General features: G+C 45.6%; 1 non-coding gene across 1 annotated transcript; it reads left to right on the plus strand.

Moving 5' to 3' along the window:
* Positions 1-3,199: 3,199 nt before the first annotated feature.
* Positions 3,200-3,314, plus strand: trnal-caa (transfer RNA leucine (anticodon CAA)). Its single transcript has 2 exons — positions 3,200-3,237; positions 3,269-3,314. It is a non-coding gene; the product is annotated as a tRNA-Leu (tRNA).
* Positions 3,315-9,225: the final 5,911 nt, after the last annotated feature.

The following is a 9,225-nucleotide window of genomic DNA, read 5'->3' on the forward strand; positions in this document are numbered from 1 at the left end:
CTCCATGAGTCTTGATCTGACCGTCCCAGTATCTAAATATTTCATCTGGTTTAGAGTTCCTGGTGGTGCGACAGGCCACGTTCGCTCAGCAACACTGACTGCAACAAGACAGAATGAACAATGTCAATGTGAAAATGGATGTTAGATTGTGCAGTGCCTCAGTGAAGTGGAAGGAGCGACGTAAAGGAGATTTAGTGATTGTGGGAGGGAGAAAATTCTCTAAAGTGGTGGGTTTGAATTCTAATCTTGACCACATCAAATGCAGATATGTGAGAGAGCTGGGGTTGAGAGATGATTGTCACCACCTCAAAGAATATTTTCACGTCAATATGTTTGATACTTGCCGCATTTCTGTGGCCCATCGCACAGGGAGTAAAACAAAATACAGCAAGCACCCACTGCCACGTCTCAGATTCGAACCGAGGTTGCTGTGGCCACAACACAGATTACTAACCACAATACGATCGCGGCACCACATGAGTTCGCTGGTGTGCAACAAGCAATAACTACAGTGGCTGAGGATATGTTAGGAACAGCACCAGATCGACAACTGGAATTGTTTCCAAGCAGTGCGCTGTATTGCGGGGATTCACAGAGGGCTGGAATCTGTAATTACGATGCTACCAGGGACTGTGGAGATTCCATCAATGAGTATATTGAAGACTGAGATTGATAGATTTCTACTAAATATCAAAGACTCAGTGTATAGTGCTGGGTCTTGTTGAAATGTACCTTTCAATAGTAATCTAGTTTAACATTGGATGTTTCGTCAGCTTCCACACAAAAGGAAGTAACCATTGCTGCGTACAACCATATAATCCCAGTTCCCGGGCACAGAACCAGGGAAATCAGTGACCCAGCTGTGAAGATATAACCGGAAATGGGAATGGCAATGAGCGTGCAGACATACGCTGTGATAATAGATGACGGGATAGTCTGTGCATTATGAGCCAAGACAATATGACAAAATCGAGATAGAGCCACGGGGATGATGTGCAGAAGGATGAGAGATGCAATGATGAATCAGACAGTGACCAGGGGGAGACAGATAGAAGTGACGCAATCGGTGAGCGCGCAGTCCCTCTATGGCCATTGAGGCGCGTGAATGCCGAGTCTGTGAGCTCCAACCTCACCCGGAGCAGCTTCTATTGACATGGAGCAGGGATTCTTGGGACCTCAAGCTGTTTGAAAAGATGCACAGCAATTTTAATCTGAGGCAAAATAGTTTTTGGAATCACAGTTATTTGTGGATGGAGTGAGGATCTGTGCATGAAAATGTGTCAATTATAATGAAAAATGCAGCAGATATTCAACTCGTCAAGAGAGAAATCTGTGCTGGGAGAAATAGAGTTAGCATTTTTGCTCTCTTACTCTTGTCATATGGCTGACCCTGCACTGGGTTGAACTGTGGGAAGGGCTTTTTATCGCTCATTTCATATTATTCAATTTTGTGCAAACATGCACAGGTCACTGAACTCATCTAAGCTTCCAAAAAATATCGGTAATATATGATGTTGTGATTGGGCTCGTGATTACCTCAGGTTATGGAGGAAAAACAGGGAAGCGGAGTTGACATTAATCAGATCAACAGCGATCTCATTGACTGGCTGAGCAGACTCGATCGGGTGAATTGTAGCTTCCTGACAACAAATGGCAGTGAAGCTCACTGCGTCACAAAGGGGAGGCAATTGAATTGAAGTAGTGACTGTGATTATCTTTGCTGGTTGTGTACCTTGTGAATGTTACCCTTACTGCTGATGTCCCTGCTAACAACACAACACAAAGGTGAGTAGCCTGACTGAGCAGTGACGGCTAAGGCACCTTTCCCCTCTTTAAGCGGCTGGAACATGGACCCTGATGTTCTCGGGGACAGGAACTGACATTGAAAGGATCACAGACAGAGCTGCACTGCCTTTGCGTTGCCACCATCAGGAAAAATAAAACTTGATTCCCTGACCGGGAATCGAACCCGGGCTGTGGTATTGAAAACGCCAAACCCTAACCACTAGACCAGCAGGGAGAGCGATGGATGTGTGTGCATCGTTTCTTAACGGCACAACTCCTAGATTTTTTGTTCTTTTTACGATAGTTGTTTTTACTGAAAATGACTGAATCATCATGTTTTTACAGCACAGAAAGAGGCTCAACATCCCAGTTTCCAGCCTTGGCCCATAGCCCTGTGTGCTACGAGGCAATGGGCCGGCTGTTTGAGATGTTCGCATTCCCTTGGGGAAGTGGACCACATTTTCACCCTCAGAAGGTAACACACAGGCATATTTCCCAGAAGGCGACAAAGGCCTCAGCAGAGACCAACCCCCAGAAGGTAGGATTTCACCCATTTGGGTTCTATAGTCCCATTTCACACTTCAAAACCAGAATCTGATTACAGCAAAGAAATAAAGCATTCGGCCGCTACCCTCTCCATGTTGCTCCCCCATTGTTTCCTTGCCAACCTGCAGTTTATAATACCTCACCTCACCTCACTGCTGGCCTGTGGAGGAAATGACATTGGCATAATTTCAGACGAGGTGAAAGTGCTCCTTTGGATATTGGATGCAGCAGTTGTACAAACATTCTCATCTCCTCCAGTTAGAAGCAAACTCATGGCCGTTGCTTTACAAGACCATTGCTTTCACTACTGCCCTATAGAGTGAAGACTGTGCCCTGTAAGGTAGGGTTTCATGCATTAGAAACTGCAATGTAATAGATGGCAGGATAGTCTGTGCAGTATAAACCAAGACAATGCGACAAAACCATGATGGAGCTGAAGGAATCATGTGCAGAAGGATGAGAGACGTAATGCTGAATCAGGCAGTGACCAGGGTGATAGAGATATACGTCTTCCCTCGTAGTCTGCTGATAAGGATTCAATGCCTTCACTGCCGTGGAGTGTTCGTGGTTAAAATTTACAATAATAACTCTGAAATATTGTCTGACCTTTAGAAGTAGAATTATGCCATAGACCAGGCGGTGTCGCTTCAATCTACATTACAGTTCTACATCAGCATTGTCAGCTGCATTTGCCTGACGTGCAATTTGTTTCAGACAAGAACAAGGGGGAAGTCAGGAAAAGTGAAGGGCAACGTTGGTTTGTGAGAGGTGACTGTGGGCCTCATGGAGCCAGGCTCAGTGTGGGTGCTGAAGACTGGCTTTTCCTGTTTACTCTGGTATAAAGATCACTCTGGAGCTGCGAAAGTGTGTCAGGATGGCCGAGTGGTCTAAGGCGCCAGACTCAAGGAATAGATTCCTTCCGCTGTAAAGCTGGGTGTTCTGGTCTCCACCTGGAGGCGTGGGTTCAAATCCCACTTCGGACAGTGACTGGCCCTTTGTTTGCTGTCCTTTGCAAATATCACTGAGTTTCGGTATCCCGATGGGATCCACCTGTTTTTAAGCAAAATTTGCTCCCGTCAGTTTTGCAGCTTTATATTAACATGACGCAGTTTTGGAGGAGAAGGAGACAACTCAGCCTAACAAGTCTGCTCTGCTATTAAATGCGCAGATAATCCTGACCTGATAATCCTGAACTGCACTTTCTTGGATTTCCCGATAACCATTGGTACCCTTGCTGCTGAAAATCAATCGAACTCAGCCTTAAATGCACTTTGTGGCCCAGCTCTGACAATCCTCTTCTGTAAAAGAATCCACTAATTCACAACCATCTGAGAGAATAAACTTCACCTCGACTCTGCCTTAAATGTGCGACCTCCATTCTGATATTAAACACTCCCTTCCCAGACGGTCCCAGGAGGGAACGAACGTTTCTTCATCCAATCCGTTACATCGCCAATAACACCTGTATGTTTCGACAAAGATCATTTTTGTAGTACTGTTTCTGAGCTAATGAAAATGATGTATTTCAATGGTTCTTCCCATTTAATTCACCTCTGATGTGAAAGTCTCACTGCTTGTGACAGAGATTATCATTATCACTAAGGAGGCAGTGCTGGGCAAGGTATCGGGGCTAACAGTGGACATGGGGGTCTCTTGGCCCTGATTAACTGCATCCCAGGATACTAAAAGGGGCGATGGGGGACATAGCAAATGCACTAGTAATTATTTACCAAAATTCACTGGACTCTGGGGTGGATCCCGCAGATTGATAACAGCCAATGTGACGTCACTGTTTAAAAAAGGAAGTAGGCAAAAAGCCGGTAACATTGGTCCAGTTAGCATAAATTCGGCACTGGGGAAAATGACTGAATCTATGTTCAAGGAAGAAATAGCAAGACATTTGGATATAAATTGTCCCACTGGTGTTCATGAGTTCATGAAGGGTCGGTCTTGCTGAATTAATTTGGTGAAATTCTTTGAGGACATTATCTGCTATGTGGACAATGGGGTACCTGTGGATGTGGTGTATCTTGATTTCCAGAAGGCAAGTGACGAGGTGCCACATCAAAGCCTGCTACATCAGATAAAGTTGCACCATATTACAGGTAATGTAGTGGCTTGGATAGAGGATTGGGTGACCAGTATAAAACAAAGAGGAGGGGTCAATGGGTGTTTTTCTCATTGGTGTTCAGTGGCTAGTGGTGTGCCTCAGGGATCAGTGCTGGGACCACAATTGTTTACAATTTACACAGATGATTTGGAATTGTGGACTAAGCGTGGTGTGTCAAAATTTGCAGATGACACTAAGACGAGTATAGAGCAAAGTGTGCAGAAGACACAAAACGTCTGCAGAGGGATAACGATAGTCTCAGTGGGTGAGCAAAGGCCTGGCAGATGGAGTACAATGTTGATAAGTGTGAGGTAATCTATTTTGGTAGGAATAACGCAAAATGGACTATGTTTTAAATGGTAAAAAAGATGCAGCACGCTGCTGTGCAGAGGGACTTCGGTGCCCTTGTGCATGAATCGCTAAAAGTAGGATTGCAGGTGCAGCAGGGAATTAAAAAGGCAAAGGGAATTTTGGTGAAAGGGAGAAACTGATCTGCAGCCAAAATGGTACAAAATAAAATGTCAGAAGCAGTGTCAGTGAGAAAAGATACAAGAGTCTGAAGTGCCCTTCCTGGTGGTGCAGTGGTTAGGATTTGGTGCTTTCATTGCCGCAGGCTGGGTTCCGTTTTTGGTCCGGGAATGGGAGATCTATTCTGCTCGTTTATTGTGATGACTGATTTTCAGGAGCAGGAAAGAAGCTCTGGAGCTGGTAGATGGGCTGGTTTGTCCCAGAAATTTTTCAAGTTAACAGAAGTCAATGAACTGCAGATGCTGAAAGTCTGAAAGAGAAACAGGAATTGACCGAGAAACTCAGCAGGCCTGGCAGCATCTGTAGAGCAGAAGAGAGGTAACCTTTCAGGTCCACAGATCGTTTTTTGGAACTAGATTAGTTATGCATTTCAATCATGTCATCTTAGGCAAAGTGATCAGGTTTATCTGTCAAATCGGGATATTTATCAAAATTTCTCTCTCTGAGTAGCTGACAATGGTTAATTGTTACAGTTCACAAAACAGCAACAAACAAAACAGCCAGTTGGGTTAGGCTCAGGTAACTGGAGTGGGAGCAGAGGAATAATAATGCATTGAGTTTAAACACAAGAAACAAGACACTTCAGCTTTCAGGAACCAAGCAACTGGCACTATTTACAAGAGGTTTAGACAAGATACAGTCTATCAAAGCCACAGGCACCTGTGAGACTCAAACCACAGCTATGCTGATTTTTAATCTAGTTAATAAGGTAAGGTTCATTCTAAACTTTCTCTATTGAATATAAGCTTGTTATTAATTTTATAGCACCTTGAACTAAGCTTTCTATTTTAGTACTGAGCGGGTGTTCAGTTAAGTGGGGTATGGATGCTAGGGCAGTTGCTTGCTCCTCCTGCAGAATGTGGCAGGTGGGAGACATGGCACACGTCTCCGCTGGCTACATCTGCGGGAAGTTCACCCAACTACAGCTCCTTGAAAACCGTGTCAGGGAAATGGCGCTGGAGCTGGATGAACTACGGATCATTCGGGAGGCAGAGGGGGTAATTGAGAGGAGTTACCAGGAGTTGGTCACTCCTAAGGCTCAGGACAAGGATAGATGGGTTACAGTTAGGGGGAGGAAAGGGGACAGACAGAGAGTGCAGAGATCCCCTGTGGGCATTCCCCTCAGCAGTAAGTATACCGTTTTGGATACTGCTGGGAGGGATGACCTACCAGAGGAAAGCCATAGCATCCAGTTCCCTGGCACTGAGCCTGACACTGTGGCAAAGAAGGGAAGGGGGCAGAATAGAAAAGTACTCGTGGTAGGGGACTCGATAGTTAGGGGAATTGACAGGAGATTTTGTGGTCAGGATCGGGATTCCCCGAAGGTATGTTGCCTCCCTGGTGCCAGGGTCCGGGACGTCTCTGATCTGGTGTATAAGGTTCTAAAAGGGGACGGCGAACAGCCAGAAATCGTATTACATATTGGCACTAATGATATAGCCAGAAATAGGGTTAAGGATATAAAAAGTGATTTCAGGGACTTAGGATGGAAGCTGCAAAGCAGGACGAACAGAGTCGTGTTCTCTAGCTTACTACCGGTGCCATGAGATAGCGAGGTGAGGAACAGGGAGCGGGCGAGGCTGAACACGTGGCTACGCAGCTGGTGTAGGAGGGAGGGCTTCAGATATGTAGAAAATTGGGATGCCTTCTGGCGAAGGTGGGACCTGTACAAGAAGGATGGGTTGCATCTGAACTGGAAGGGGACCAATGTCCTGGGTGGAAGGTTTGCTCCAGTAGTTTCAGAGGGTTTAAACTAGTATGGCAGGGGGGTGGGAACCTGAGCTGTATACCGGAGGTGAGAGTTGATGCAGGTGAGGCAGTAGCAAGAGGTAGACCAGCTAGTGGGAAGGAACCAAGGGATCGGTCAAAGTGTGTTTGCTTTAACGCAAGGAGTATCAGGAATAAAAGTGATGAACTTAGAGCATGGATCAGTACCTGGTGCTATGATGTTGTGGCCATAAGAGAGACATGGGTTTCTCATGGGCAGGAATGGTTGCTGGATGTTCCAGGGTTTAGAACATTTAAAAAGAATAGGGAGGGGGTAAAAGAGGAGGGGGTGTAGCAATACTAATCAGAGAGGGTTTCACAGCTACTGAAGCTTACATTGTCGAGGAAGATCTGCCTACTGAGTCAGTATGGTGGAAATTAGGAACAGCAAGGGAGTAGTCACCTTGTTAGGGGTTTACTACAGGCCCCCCAATAGCAGCAGGGAGATTGAAGAAAGCATAGGTCGACAGATTTTGGAAAAGTGTGGACACAGTAGGGTTGTTGTAATGGGTGACTTTAACTTTCCTAATATTAATTGGAACCTCCTTCGAGCAGAAGATTTGAATGGAGCTGTTTTTGTAAGGTGTGTTCAGGAGAGTTTCCTAATGCAGTACGTTGACAGGCCGACGAGGGGAGAGGCCATTCTAGACTTGGTGCTCGGAAACGAGCCGGGGCAGGTATCAGATCTTGTGGTGGGAGAGCATTTTGATGATAGTGACCATAACTGCCTCACATTCTACATAGCTATGGAGAAGGAGAGGATTAGGCAAAATGGGAGGATATTCAATTGGGGAAGAGGAAACTATGACGTGATTTGACATGAGTTAGGAAGCATGGACTGGGAGCAATTGTTCCATGGTAAGGGAACTTTCGACGTGGAGACTGTTTAAGGAACAGTTGTTGCGAGTGATGAGTAAATATGTCCCTCTGAGACAGGCAAGAAGGGGTAAGATAAAGGAACCTTGGATGACGAGAGCGGTGGAGCTTCTTGTGAAAAGGAAGAAGGTAGCTTACATAAGGTGGAGGAAGCTAGGGTCAAGTTCAGCTAGAGAGGATTACATGCAGGCAAGGAAGGAGTTCAAAAATGGTCTGAGGAGAGCCAGGAGGGGGCACGAGAAAGGCTTGGCAGAAGGAATTAGGGAAAACACAAAGGCATTTTACACTTATGTGAGGAATAAGAGAATGGTCAAAGAAAGAGTAGGGCCGATCAGGGATAGCATAGGGAACTTGTGTGTGGAGTCTGAGGAGGTAGGGGAAGCCCTAAATGAGTTTTTTGCTTCTGTCTTTACGAAAGAAACGAACTTTGTAGTGATTGAAACCTTTGAAGAGCAGGTCTGCATGCTGGAATGGATAGAGATAGAGGAAGCTGATGTGCTGAAAATTTTGTCAAACATTAAGATTGACAAATCGCCAGGCCCGGAACAGATTTGTCCACGGCTGCTTTGGGAAGCGAGAAATGCAATTGCTTCGCCACTTACGAAGATCTTTGCATCCTCGCTCTCCACTGGAGTCGTACCTGAGGACTGGAGAGAGGCAAATGTAATTCCTCTCTTTAAGAAAGGAAATAGGGAAATCCCCAGCAATTACAGACCAGTAAGTCTCACATCTGTCGTCTGCAAGGTGTTAGAAAGGATTCTGAGGGATAGGATTTATGACCATCTGGAAGAGCATGGCTTGATCAAATACAGTCAACATGGCTTTGTGAAGGGTAGGTCATGCCTCACAAAACGTATCGAGTTTTTTGAGGATGTGACTAGAAATGTTGATGAGCGTCAAGCTGTGGATGTGGTGTATATGGACTTCAGTAAGACATTTGACAAGGTTCCCCATGGTAGGCTCATTCAGAAGGTCAGGAGGAATGGGATACAGGGGAACTTAGCTGCTTGGATACAGAATTGGCTGGCCAACAGAAGACAGCGAGTGCTAGTAGAAGGAAAATATTCTGCCTGGAAGTCAGTGGTGAGTGGTGTTCCACAGGGCTCTGTCCTTGGGCCTCTACTGTTTGTAATTTTTATTAATGACTTGGATGAGGGGATTGAAGGATGGGTCAGCAAGTTTGCAGACGGCACAAAGGTCGGAGGTGTCGTTGACAGTATAGAGGGCTGTTGTAGGCTGCAGTGGGACATTGACAGGATGCAGAGATGGGCTGAGAGGTGGCAGATGGAGTTCAACCTAGATAAATGCGAGGTGATGCATTTTGGAAGGTCAAATTTGAAAGCTGAGTACAGGATTAAGGATAGGATTCTTGACAGTGTGGAGGAACAGAGGGATCTTGGTGTGCAGATACATAGATCCCTTAAAATGGCCACCCAAGTGGACAGAGTTGTTAAGAAAGCATATGGTGTTTTGGCTTTCATGAACAGGGGGATTGAGTTTAAGAGTCGTGAGATCTTGTTGCAGCTCTATAAAACTTTGGTTAGACCGCACTTGGAATACTGCGTCCGGTTCTGGTCGCCCTATTATAGGAAAGGTGTGGGTGCTTTGGAGAG

Source organism: Stegostoma tigrinum, unplaced genomic scaffold (assembly GCF_030684315.1).
Source record: "Stegostoma tigrinum isolate sSteTig4 unplaced genomic scaffold, sSteTig4.hap1 scaffold_110, whole genome shotgun sequence".
Lineage (NCBI taxonomy): Eukaryota > Metazoa > Chordata > Chondrichthyes > Orectolobiformes > Stegostomatidae > Stegostoma > Stegostoma tigrinum.